The following is a 12,702-nucleotide window of genomic DNA, read 5'->3' as shown; positions in this document are numbered from 1 at the left end:
CCAAACCCAACATCTCCCTGCACCCAAGTGGGGGGTCGCCCCGGGGGGAGCCGTGACCGTCCGGTGTGAGTGTCGGTGTCGGGGAGCGAGGGTCCTTCTATATAAAGCTGGACACCCAGAAGCACGGCAGGGCAAAGACCCCCCAGAGGATGTGGCTCAATTTTCCATCCACAAGATGAGCCAGAGAGATGCAGGGAGCTACAGCTGCCGATATAGCATCAAATCCGACCTGTCCATCTGGTCAGAGCCCAGCGACACCATGGAGCTGGTAGTAGCCGGTGAGGGGCCCAGCTCAGCATCCCTGCTCCCAGCCCCACACCCAGCTGGATACTCAGAGGGGCTTAGCCCCAATGGGGCGCTCAGAGCCAGGCTCTGCCCTGAGCCCTAGATCCAGCAGAGGGGACGCCCGGCTGGGGAGCGGGGATGGAGTCACTGGGGGATTCCCCAGCCAGGGGGAGCAGAAACTGCTGGAGATTCAGGGCAGAGGAAGGGGGGATCCCTGCCCCCAGGGAGGCTGCAGAACAGGGGGCCTTTCCCAGGGGGATGTTCCCCCAGCTGACCCCGCTCTGGGGACACACAGAGGAGTCAGGGCCCAGAGGATGCCCAGCTGGCTCCGGCCCCAGCGCTGAATTCACTTCCCACCAGCCTGGACAATTAAACCCATAACAAACGCCTGGTCGTGGGGCGAGGGGCCCAGTCGCTGAGTCACTGTTTCAGCCTCTTCCCACCCGGGCCTGGGTGCTGGTTCCGTCCCTCCCCAGCCCCAGCCCACGCTCGATTTCATCCCACAGAGGGAACCGACCCAGCTGGGCCCCAGCAGCCGGATCCCGCCATGATGGAGCCGGAGGGAGAAGGTGAGCCGGAGAAATGGAACAATTCATCCCCCAGGGAACAGGGCTCCTCGCTCCAACGCCCACGGGGCCAGTCGGGTTGTTTGGAGGGGGATGGTCCCTGCAGACAGTGCTGATGGGTTCATTTCTTCTATATAGAGGGTGATGGACAGATCCATGGGGACGGACGGCCACGGGTCGGTGGGAATATGAGTCTGTGGGAAAGTAGGGAGGTGGACAGATGGGAGCGTGTTTGGTGAGGGATAGAAAGATGGACTAAAACCTTGTCTACATGAAAACTGCACCTGAAATGACGAATCCCGTGTGGTTCCCAACCGCCCCCCCCGTGGTGATCTCAGAGCAAGTCTGGACTGTTGGATTAGCCGTCCCATCCGGTTTGATACAGCCCCGTTTGGCAGATGAGCTCACCTTTAGCTCTCTAGACACAGGGACGTTCCTCCTCCCAAATAGGAACAGCCGCACCGAGACTGACTCCTCAGTGACTCCAGGTGTGAATGGCACCTCCTGGCATGCCTCTGCTAGAGACAAACAGGAGGAAGTGAGTGTCCCCCCCAGGGAGGGAACGGGGCGGGGGGTCCCCATTCTCCACCAACTAAAATCCATCCCTCCTCTCCCTGGGACTGACAGTGAAGATCGATGCTGAGTCAGCAGCTGGGGGCAGATCGCTGAGTCGCTGTTTCTTCCCCTCCCCAGGCCCTGGTGTACGCTGGTTCTATTCCCACAGAGGGAACCGCCCTGATCCAGCCTGGAGCGGCGCCGGCTCCCACCCGCCCGAGCAGAGCAGGGCCAGATACCAGGGCCGGGGCGGGAATCACCGTCCAGCCAGCCCTGGAAACAGCCTTGTGGTGCCCAGGGGCTGGGGCTGGTTGCAGGGAATGACGGGGGAGTGAAGCTGGGTGGGTGAGGCCCAGACTCCACAGGGAGGGGATCATTGACATGGGGGGAAGGAGAAACAGACCCACTGCCCCTCACCCATTGCCAGGCCCTCAGCTCCCCAGATGCCTGCTGCCCTGCAGGTCACTGCCTGGGAACTGTGGGGGGATCCCAGGGGAGGGACGGGGCTGTGGGGGCTGGGTCCTGCTGGGTGCACAGGTGCTGGGGCAATGAGCCCCCTCCCTGGGCCTCATGATCTCTCCCTGGCAATAGGGGTGACCATTATCCAGAATTTCCTCTGCTCTTGCTTGCCCTCCCCCATGGGGCTCCCAGGGGACCCCCGACCCATCCCCCACAGATGTTTTGCTGCCTCTGGCTGCTCCCTGGGCACCACGGGGTGCGGGGAGCAGCGGGTTACGTCCCAGCCTCCCCCAGTGCGCACTGCCTGGCTGTGACTGGCAGCAGCTGAGATACCCCGGGGATGGGCTCACTGCACAGCAGACAGGCCGGGGCAGAGGCACCTGTGGGGGTGGACTGAGGGGTCCTACGGGGACAGGGAGCTGGGGTGGTTCCCTGTCGTGGGGGGCCTGGGACCCTGCGTCTCTGACTGTCACAGTCCCCTGGCCAGGCCCTGGGATGCCGGGTGGCTCAGAAGGGAAGTTCACCCACTCTCTTTGGCCCCCAGCTGCTGATCTCCCCGTCTGAGCCGCGGAGTGACTCTCCCCTTCCCCCCGCAGCAGCCCCCCTGGGATGCCCGGATTTCACCCACGCCGACATCGCCCACCTGGCGCTGAGCGCCATGGTCCTGCTCATCGTGGGGCTGATACTGGCTGAGGCCCACTATAGCCGCCCGAGGGTGGTGTCCTAGGTGAGGTGACCCCCACTTCTGTGCCCCTTGCTGCCCCCAGGGGCTGGGTCTAGTGTGACACGGGCCCCTCTAACCTGCCATCTCTCTGCACCCCCAGAAGCCTGGATCCAGCCGTGCAGAGAAGAAAATCTCCCCGGGGGACGAGCTGATCCCCCTTGGGGGGCTGAAACGCCGGCACAAAACCTCCTGCTCCCAAACACTCCTGCCTCGGTGAATCCCCCCCCCAACAGCTCCTGACCTGACAGCAACACCCCAGGATTGAACCCCGAACCCCGCGAGCACCAGCCCCTGCAGCACCAGTTAGAGGAACTGCCCCTGTGCTGGGCTCATTGGGCTCCCCGCGGAGCAGCCCCTGGACAGCGCCAAACGGGACAGTCTCTGCCCAGGGCTGTCAGTGGACAGCGGGGAGCCTGCGTCTTGCATGGCACTAGAATAATGGCACTTATTGCCCCCCCCCCCGCTGTCCATCCCCCTCCTCTCTCTTCAGCGGGGTCCCCCAGCCACTTTTCTCTCCCCTCTTTCTCCCTAGACCTCTCCCACCCTGTATTTCTCTTGTACAAACCCTCAGAGTTGCCCCCCAAATCTCCCCACCTCAGAGGGGGCTGTGATACCGGAGCCTCCCAATGTCCCCCCCGTGGTGGGTTCAGCCGACGAAGGCGAGTGAGAAGTTCAGGCAGCCTCACGAGAACCTGGACGAATGAACGTTGGGGGGAAAGTTGGCGAGACAGAAAGACGGGATTTGTCCAACCCAAGAGGCCACCGGACAGACCCCATGGGTTGGGCTGGGGCCCACCTGGGACACGGGAGAAGGGGGGGAGCAGAAATCCATGACCCAAAATTGGGGTGTCAGAAACGAGGACTCATTGGTGGATAAAATACTGCGGGGACGGGCTGTGCCACCCACCACCCTTTGGGGCCTTAAAGAAAGAGACTTGCTTCACCCTCCTGGCTGCCACCCCCCGTCTCCTGGGCCCCCCGCGCTGTCCGGACCCTGCTCCGTGGAGACGTCCTGAGCAGAGCGGCTGGAGAGAGGGACCGCGACGCCATCGCCCCTCCTCTGGCTGAACCCCCAACCTGGGAGGAAATGGGGTTGGACTTTCATAGCAGCCGCGGCGACACCAGATCCAGCCCAGCTCCACTGGCTCCTCTGCCCCCCAGGACAGTCGCTAGCGTCTCTGGGGCCAGTGGGGAGACTCCCAAACCCAGGGGATTTTCCGGCTAGAGACTCGCTCCAGCGAATGGGGCCGGGGCCGGAACCCCTCGTTTCACACGGCGCCTGCCACGGCTCCCTGCTTCCTGCTCTGCTGGGTCTGTCACAGCCGGTCCCAGGGGTCACTGGGGGTTTGCCATGGAGCTGAGCAGGCTGCGGGCTCTGGACCCTGCCCAAGCCCGTGTTTAACCCTGTTCAGTGTGGGGCAGGGGCTGGGGCGTGTTCGCACCTCGGGCCCTTTATTGCGTCTCCATGACACAACAGGGCCCAGAGTGATTTAGCCTCCGGCGTTTCTGGACCCCCCCACAGCAGGTGCTTGCGGGGAGCCAGCTGGGGGGAGCCGGGAGTTTGGGCGAAGTAGGTTGGGAGAGTGGGTAGAGGGGAGAGGGGTCAGGATGGAGGCAGGACTTTGGGGGCAGACAGGCTCCCCACAAAGGTCAGAGCCGCGGGCCAGGATTGTTTGGGGAAGTGAGGGGGGAGGGGGCAGACGGTGCCCCTCTCAGGGAGTGTGAGGATGTGAGGCAGCAGGGAGAGGGGAGTGTTGACCTGGGAATGTGCCCTGGGGATGGGAGACCTGAGAGCCTTTCACCTGAGCCAGGAGGGGTGGGGGAGGTGACACCTCTGCCCAGGAATGTGGACGGAGGCTGCAGCAGGGAGCCTGCTTGGGGGGGTTTAGTTTTCAGTTTGGTGCTGGGTGGAGGAACACAGGGAACCCCAGGGCTGGGGTCTAAGCTCCCTGCTCCCCCAGAAGGACTTGACTGAGGGGTCCTGGTTGTACCCACAAGCTCTGTTTTAGACTGTGTTCCTGTTGTCCAATAAACCTTCCATTTTACTGTCTGGCTGAGAGTCTCAGTGAATCCCAGGAAGAGGGGTGCAGGGCCTGGACTCCCCCACACTCCGTGACAACTGGTGGCAGAGGTGGGATCTACTGCACCCCGTGAACGGCGCTTCCTGCAGTAAGTGACTGGGGAGCAGTAAAACGAAGGGGGATTGACGGGGACCAGGTGTGCTGAAGATTGAGAGAGACGGTTTCAGGGGGCGGTTAACCCCTGGGAGTGTGTGACCAGAGAAGGACTTTTGCAGGAACAGGGTCCCCCGGGGGATTGCAGCGAGCGGTCCCAGGGACGGAGGAGTCTGCAGCTCGACCCTGGTAAAGAGGTGGTGACCTCAAGAAGGACTGGCACACGAGGGGTTTTTCCTGGAAACCGTGGAAAGCTGCCCGGCCTGCGAGTGGCCAGCAAGGGGCCTTAAGAGTGACCTGGTGGAGCTGTGCAGGCAGAGGGGGCTGCGCACTGGGAGGTCCACCAAGGAACAGCTGATTGCCCAGTTGGAGGAGAGGGATCGCTTGGATGACCCGATCCCTGCCCCTGAGGGAAGCCGCCCGGTGGACGTAGCGTGGGCCCTGGGGCCTGACCGGGCTGGGAGGGATCAGACTGCTGCCGAGGACATCCCAGAGACCCTTCCTACCTATGCCTTGGGGAGGGGTTGGGGGAAGCCCAGTGAAGACCGAAGGCACCCTGACCCCGGCAGCCAGCAGGGGATCCTCCCAGCGGAGCTCCCCTTCCCTGGAGCTGAGGCGGCTGGAATGGGAGATGGAGATGAAAATGAGGGAGCTGGAGGACCGTGAAAAACAACGTCAACATGAGGAGAAACAACGTCAACATGAGGAGAAACAATGTCAACATGAGGAGAAACAAGGTCAACATGAGCAGGAGGAGAAGGAGAGGGAACGTCAGGAGAAGGACAAACAAAGACAGCATGAACTGGAGCTGGCCAGGCTGAGGAGCAGTGGGGCCCCAGCTGCGGTGAGTGAGGGGGGACCCAAGACTGCAAGGAGATTTGATAAGTGCTTCCTGGACCAGCGGAAGGAGGGGGAGGACATAGATAGCTTCCTGACGGCCTTTGAGAATGCCTGCGAGATGCACAGGGTTGACTCTGCAGACAGGCTCCAGATTCTCACCCCCTTATTGGACCCCAAAGCCATGGAGGTGTACAGCCGAATGACGGGGCGGAGGCAGGGGACTATGAACTGTTCAAACAGGCCCTGCTCCTTGAGTTTGGGCTGACCCCCGAGAGGTACCGGAGAAGGTTCCGGAGTCAGCGTAAAACGCCTGAGGTCACCTACCTACAACTGGTCAACCGGATGCAGGGATATGCCCGCAAGTGGACAGCTGGGGCCCAAGCTAAAGAGGACCTGCTTGACCTAATCGTGCTGGAGCAACTGTATGAACAGTGCCCTTCCGACCTGAAGCTGTGGTTGGTGGACAAAAACCTCGAGAACCCCCAGCACGCAGGGCAGCTGGCTGACGAGTTTGTGAACAGTCGGTCAGGGGGTAACCGGGAGGAGTCCCAAAAGGACAGGCCCCCCCCGATGCAGAGAGAGAGTCACCATGGGGCCTCCCAGTGGGGAAACAGGGAGAACCCCCATTCCAAAGGGGAACGCCTGGTGTCGGGCCCCTCCGACCCGCTCGAGGGGACCAACGTGACCTGAGCTGCTATCACTGTGGCCAGAGAGGCCACGTACGGTCCCAGTGCCCTGGGCTCAGGGACAAACTGAGCAGACCCAACCTACCCAGGGTTAACTGGGTAGGGATTCAGCTGGATGAGGGGCAGACAACCCAGGCAAGGGGGGCTACCAGTTTACCACCTGCTCCGGAGGGAAGAGTACCCCAGGCCAGCTCCGCCAGAGGGCTGGAGGCTCTGGACTCAGGGTGCTCGGTTTACAGGGGGGGCGCGGGGTTGTCCCTCCGGAGAGAGTGCCTTGTTCCCCTGGAGGTGGATGGGAGGAAGGTCAATGGATACTGGGATACGGGCGTGGAGGTGACGCTGGCCCGACCCGAGGTGGTGGCCCCAGATCGGGTGGTGCCCAACACCTACCTGACCCTGACAGGGGTGGGCGGGACCCCATTTAAGGTGCCCGTGGCAAGGGTACACCTGAAATGGGGGGCCAAGGAGGGCCCCAAGGATGTGGGGGTACACCACCATTTGCCCACTGAAGTTTTGATGGGGGGAGACCTAGAGGACTGGCCAAGCAAGCCCCAGACTGCCCTGGTTGTGACCCGTAGCCAGAGCCGGCGAGGGGCACTGCACCCTGACCTCGGGGATGGTATCACACCGGAGGCGCAGGACCCTTCCCTGGTGGGGAGGGAGCGCCGAGGGGCACGGCTCAGAGAGGCTCAGGCCTCAGACCTGGCCACTGAGGGGGAACCGGGCCCCATCCCTTCCCCAGCCGCTGAGTTCCAGGCCGAGTTGAGGAAAGATCCCTCCTTGCGGAAGCTCAGGAACCTGACCGACCTCAGTGTGGGACGAACCATGAGGAGAGGCTGCCAGGAGAGGTTCCTGTGGGAGAAGGGGTTCCTGTACCGAGAATGGGCTCCCACAAGGGAAGTAGAGTCCTGTGGGATCAGGAGGCAGCTGGTGGTCCCCCAGAAGTATCGCCGCAAGCTCCTGTACCTGGCCCATGACATCCCCCTCGCAGGGCACCAGGGAATCCGGCGCACCCGGCAGAGGTTGCTACAGAACTTTTACTGGCCCGGGGTCTTTACCACGGTCCGGCAGTATTGCCGATCCTGTGACCCCTGTCAGAGGGTGGGGAAGGCCCGGGACAAGGGGAAAGCGGCTTTGAGACCTTTGCCCATCATAGAGAAGCCTTTCCAGAAGGTGGCCATGGACATCATGGGGTCTCTCAGCAAGACAACCCGGTTGGGGAAGAAATATATTCTGGTGGTGGTAGATTTTGCCACCCGCTACCCCGAGGCAGTGCCCTTAGCTTCCATTGAAGCAGACACTGTGGCCGATGCGCTCCTGACCATTTTCAGCCGAGTGGGGTTCCCCAAGGAAGTCTTGACAGACCAAGGGTCCAACTTCATGTCGGCCCTGCTACGGTGCTTGTGGGAGAAATGTGGGGTCCAGCACGACTGGGCCTCAGCTTATCACCCCCAGTCCAATGGGCTGGTGGAGAGGTTTAACGGGACGCTAAAGATGATGCTGAAAACCTTTATGAACCAGCACCCGCAGGATTGGGACAAGTACTTACCTCTCCTGCTGTTCGCGTACAGGGAGGTGCCCCAGGAGTCTACCGGATTTTCACCTTTCGAACTGTTATATGGAAGGAGGGTAAGGGGCCCCCTGGACCTGATGAGAGACGAGTGGGAGGGGAAGGCCACTCCCGACGGTGAGTCAGTGGTGGAGTATGTCCTGATCTTCCGAGAGAGACTGGCTGAACTCATGGGCCTGGCCAGGGAGAATCTGGCCAGAGCCCAGAAGAAGCAGAAGGTCTGGTATGACCGCACGGCACGGGCCCGTGCCTACGCCACCGGGGATCAGGTGATGGTTCTCATCCCCGTGAGAAAGAACAAACTACAGGCCACCTGGGAGGGCCCTTTCAAGGTCATCAAGCAGCTCAATGAGGTAAACTATGTGGCTGAGCTGTCAAACCGGGCGCACCACCGCCGGGTGTACCATGTGAATAAGATGAAGCCATATTATGCCAGGGGGAATGTGGTGTTGGCCGTGTGTGGACAGTGGGAAGAGCAGGGAGATGACCCTTTAGTAGATCTATTCCCTGGGACCAGAGCTGGTTCCCCACTGGAAACAATTCCCCTCTCGGATCAGCTAACCCCTGCCCAGCAAGCTGAGGTCTGGGGGGTGCTGCATCCGTACCGACAGCTGTTTTCCAACCAGCCTGGACGCACTAATCTGACTGTCCACCGGGTGCAGACACGGTCGCACCCACCGATAAGATGCTACCCCTTCCGAGTCACAGGGAAAACTGCTCAGGACCTGGAAAGAGAGGTCCGGGACATGCTGGCTTTGGGGTTGATCCAGCCATCTGCCAGCCCTTGGGCCTCGCCGGTGGTGCTGGTTCCCAAAAAGGACGGGTCGGTCCGGTTCTGTGTGGACTATCGGAAGCTCAATGCCATCACTGTATCTGATGCCTACCCCATGCCCAGGCCGGACGAGCTCCTAGACAATCTGGGAGGAGCTCGGTACCTCACCACCATGGACCTTACAAAGGGCTACTGGCAAGTGCCGCTGGATGCAGGTGCCTGACTGAAATCGGCCTTTATCACCCCTCTGGGGCTCTATGAGTTCCTGACCCTGCCTTTCGGCCTCAATGGAGCGCCGGCCACCTTCCAGCGCCTAGTGGACCAGCTTCTGAGGGGGATGGAGAGTTTTGCCGTGGCGTATATTGATGACCTCTGTGTCTTTAGCCAGACCTGGGAGGACCACGTGTCCCAGGTTAGACAAGTGCTGGACCGACTCCAGGGGGCTGGGCTGACTGTAAAATCGGAGAAGTGCAACGTGGGGATGGCTGAAGTATCTTACCTGGGCTATCGGGTGGGGAGCGGCCGCCTAAAGCCGGAACCAGCCAAGGTGGAGGTGATCAGAGACTGGCCCGCTCCCCACACCAAAAAGCAGGTCCAAGCCTTTATTGGGATGGCAGGATACTACCAAAGATTTGTGCCCCACTTTAGCGCCATAGCCACCCCCATCACTGAGCTATGCAAGAAGGGGAAGCCAGACAAGGTGGTCTGGACTGAGCAGTGCCCCGAGGCTTTCTGGGCACTGAAGGAGGCTCTGGTCAGTGGCCCAGTTCTGGCAAACCCAGACTGTGACAAGCCCTTTATGGTGTTCACCGACGCCTCAGACATGGGACTGGGGGCGGTGTTAATGCAGGAGGATGAAAAGGGGGAGAGACACCCCATCGTGTATCTGAGCAAGAAGTTGCTACCCCGGGAGCAACACTATGCGGCCATCGAGAAGGAGTGCCTGGCCATGGTGTGGGCCCTCAAGAAACTAGAGCCCTATCTCTTCGGGCGACACTTCTACACCGTCTACATCGACCACTCTCCCCTGACCTGGCTGCACCAGATGAAAGGAGCCAACACCAAGCTCCTGAGATGGAGCCTGCTCCTGCAGGATTACGACATGGACGTGGTCCACTTGAAGGGAACTGCCAACATGATAGCGGATGCGCTGTCCCGGAGAGGGGGCCCTGAACTTCCCCAGGTCACTGGTCAGAGTGACCCCGCTCAGTTCAGTCTGGAAGGGGGGAGAGATGTGACGATGTGACGCAGCAGGGTCGGGGGAGTGTTGACCTGGGAATGTGCCCTGGGGATGGGAGACCTGAGAGCCTGTCACCTGAGCCGGGAGGGGGAGGGGGAGGTAACACCTCTGCCCAGGAATGTGAACAGAGGCTGGAGGAGAGAGCCTGCTGGGGGGGGGGAGTTTCAGGTTTGGGCTGGGTGGAGGAACACAGGGATCCCCAGGGCTGGGTCTGAGCTCCCTGCTCCCCCAGAAGGACTGGACTGAGGGGGTCCTGGGTGTACCCACAAGCTCTGGTTTAGACTGGGTTCCTATTGTCCAATAAACCTTCCATTTTACTGGCTGGCTGAGAGTCATAGTGAATCCCAGGAAGAGGGGTGCAGGCCCCGGACTCCCCCACACTCTGTACACTCCGTGACAAGATCCTTTTCCCTTCCCTGGTTGGGTTGTTCGCCACCCCGCTGTGTCTTTCGTCCTCTCCTAGCTCACTCTCCTGGCTTTCCATCGGATGCTGCAGTCAGGTGTGTGGCACCCACCCCACTTGTCCTGCCTAAGGAGAACGGACCCAACCCGGGAGCGGCCCTGGCCAGATTGTAACCACCCAGGGTCCGAGCAGCAGGGACCAGGGTCGCCTTGCAGCCAACGCACCCACTTGTCACTAACTCACGGCCAGCACCCGAGACCATCCCCAGAAGCCGTATTTCACCCCCATTTCCATCCTCTCTTTCCCGCACCTCCCTTCTGTCTGTTTGCTAGGAGCGCGGTCAGCGCCTGCCCTTCCCGTCTGTCGGGAGAGTGAAATGAACCCGTTCGTCCCCACAAAGCCTGGCTGTTTTGGAAACAAGCGATTCTGCTCTGGTGACTCCTGTCATAAATATAAAGGGGAGGGTAAACCCCTTTGAAATCCTTCCTGGCCAGGGGAAAGCTCCTCTCACCTGTAAAGGGTTAAGAAGCTAAAGGTAACCTCGCTGGCACCTGACCAAAATGACCAATGAGGAGACAAGATACTTTCAAAAGCTGGGAGGAGGGAGAGAAACAAAGGGTCTGTGTGTCTGTCTATATGCTGGTCTTTACCGGGGATAGACCAGGAATGGAGTCTTAGAACTTTTAGTAAGTAATCTAGCTAGGTATGTGTTAGATTATGATTTCTTTAAATGGCTGAGAAAAGAATTGTGCTGAATAGAATAACTATTTCTGTCTGTGTATCTTTTTTTGTAACTTAAGGTTTTGCCTAGAGGGGTTCTCTCTGTTTTTGAATCTAATTACCCTGTAAGATATCTACCATCCTGATTTTACAGGGGGGATTTCTTTATTTCTATTTACTTCTATTTTTAGTAAAAGTCTTCTTGTAAGAAAACTGAATGCTTTTACATTGTTCTCAGATCCAAGGGTCTGGGTCTGTGGTCACCTATGCAAATTGGTGAGGTTTTTTATCCAACATTTCCCAGGAAAGGGGGGGGTGCAAGTGTTGGGAGGATTGTTCATTGTTCTTAAGATCCAAGGGTCTGGGTCTGTAGTCACCTAGGCAAATTGGTGAGGCTTTTTACCAAACCTTGTCCAGGAAGTGGGGTGCAAGGTTTTGGAAGTATTTTGGGGGCAAGGACGCGTCCAAACAGCTCTTCCCCAGTAACCAGTATTAGTTTGGTGGTGGTAGTGGCCAGTCCAAGGACAACGGGTGGAATATTTTGTACCTTGGGGAAGTTTTGACCTAAGCTGGTAAAGATAAGCTTAGGAGGTTTTTCATGCAGGTCCCCACATCTGTACCCTAGAGTTCAGAGTGGGGGAGGAACCTTGACATGGTGGCATAGTGGTGGGATTAACCTGAAATCATTTTGAGATCCAGTTGAGATTTTTTTGAACTAGAAATACAGATTTTAAAAAGGAAATTTTTTTTTTCTCTTTGGAAAGGAAGTCCAGAAAGCAGCTGAAACTGAAAGCAGCTTGTTTTTTCTCTGCTTTGTGGCCAAGCAGAGACAAAAGGGGATTATCTTTGTGAATTGCAGGTTTTCTTTGCCTGGAGGCAGGGTACTTAACTCCTGCAGGGAAATTCACAGTCTTCCAATCCAGAGGTTTTTTTTTTCTTTTCTTCCTAAAAGTAAATAGGGGGTGTGTGTTCTACCCATTTGCTTTTTCTTTGGGCTGGGTAAGCAGGTTTCCAAGTTGTTGGAGGTTTTTTGCTTTAATTTGGGCCCAGAGCAGAGACAAGGGAATTGTCTTTTTCTGTAGGCTGACAATCACTATCAGAGAATAGGTATTCTATTCCAGCACAGCAAAATTTTACAGCCAAGTTTTGTTTGTTTATTTCTAAACCTCGGGTGTAAAGTTAGTTAAAAACAGAGAGGTTAGAATGACAAAATCCGCGGCTCGACTACAGCTCGAATTAGCCAAATTTCAGGCTGAGGAAAGACAAAGGGAACATGAAAGACAGATAGAACTCATGCGGCTGAAGAAGGAACAAGAAAGGGAGGCAGCGAGAGAAGCAGAACAACACCAAGCGGCTGCTCACAGGAGAGCCATGGAAGCAAGGGACAAAGAACTGGAGGAGAAGGAAAAAGAGAGGAAGCATGTGGAGGAGGTGGAGAGGATAAAGGCCCAGCAGAATATACCAACAACCCCTAGCAATCCTTCTCCAGGTACCACTTCCCATCCCAGAAAGTTCCCCACCTACAAGGCAGGTGATGATACTGAGGCCTTCTTAGAAAACTTCAAAAGGGCCTGCCTTGGGTACAACATCTCTACTGACCCATACATGGAAGAGCTGAGGCCGCAGCTCAGTGGACCCTTAGCTGAGGTGGCAGCTGAAATGCCTAAAGAACACATGAACAAGTATGAACTGTTTAAATCCAAGGCGA

The 12,702-nt window shown here is 58.4% G+C and overlaps 2 protein-coding genes across 2 annotated transcripts in view; one reads left to right on the top strand and one right to left on the bottom strand.

Annotated features, from left to right (window-relative positions):
• Positions 1-12,702, bottom strand: part of LOC144279334 (alpha-1B-glycoprotein-like) — a 937,253-nt gene that overhangs the window by 796,050 nt on the left and 128,501 nt on the right. The gene's annotated exons all lie outside the window — the stretch shown is intronic.
• The window catches only part of LOC144279238 (osteoclast-associated immunoglobulin-like receptor), a 32,828-nt gene that overhangs the window by 402 nt on the left and 19,724 nt on the right, over positions 1-12,702 (top strand). The gene's annotated exons all lie outside the window — the stretch shown is intronic.

The sequence above is a fragment of the Eretmochelys imbricata genome, chromosome 23, assembly GCF_965152235.1.
Source record: "Eretmochelys imbricata isolate rEreImb1 chromosome 23, rEreImb1.hap1, whole genome shotgun sequence".
In the NCBI taxonomy this organism is placed as follows: domain Eukaryota; kingdom Metazoa; phylum Chordata; order Testudines; family Cheloniidae; genus Eretmochelys; species Eretmochelys imbricata.
The sequence above is the reverse complement of the archived record's forward strand: the minus strand, read 5'-3'. Positions and strand labels throughout refer to the sequence as shown.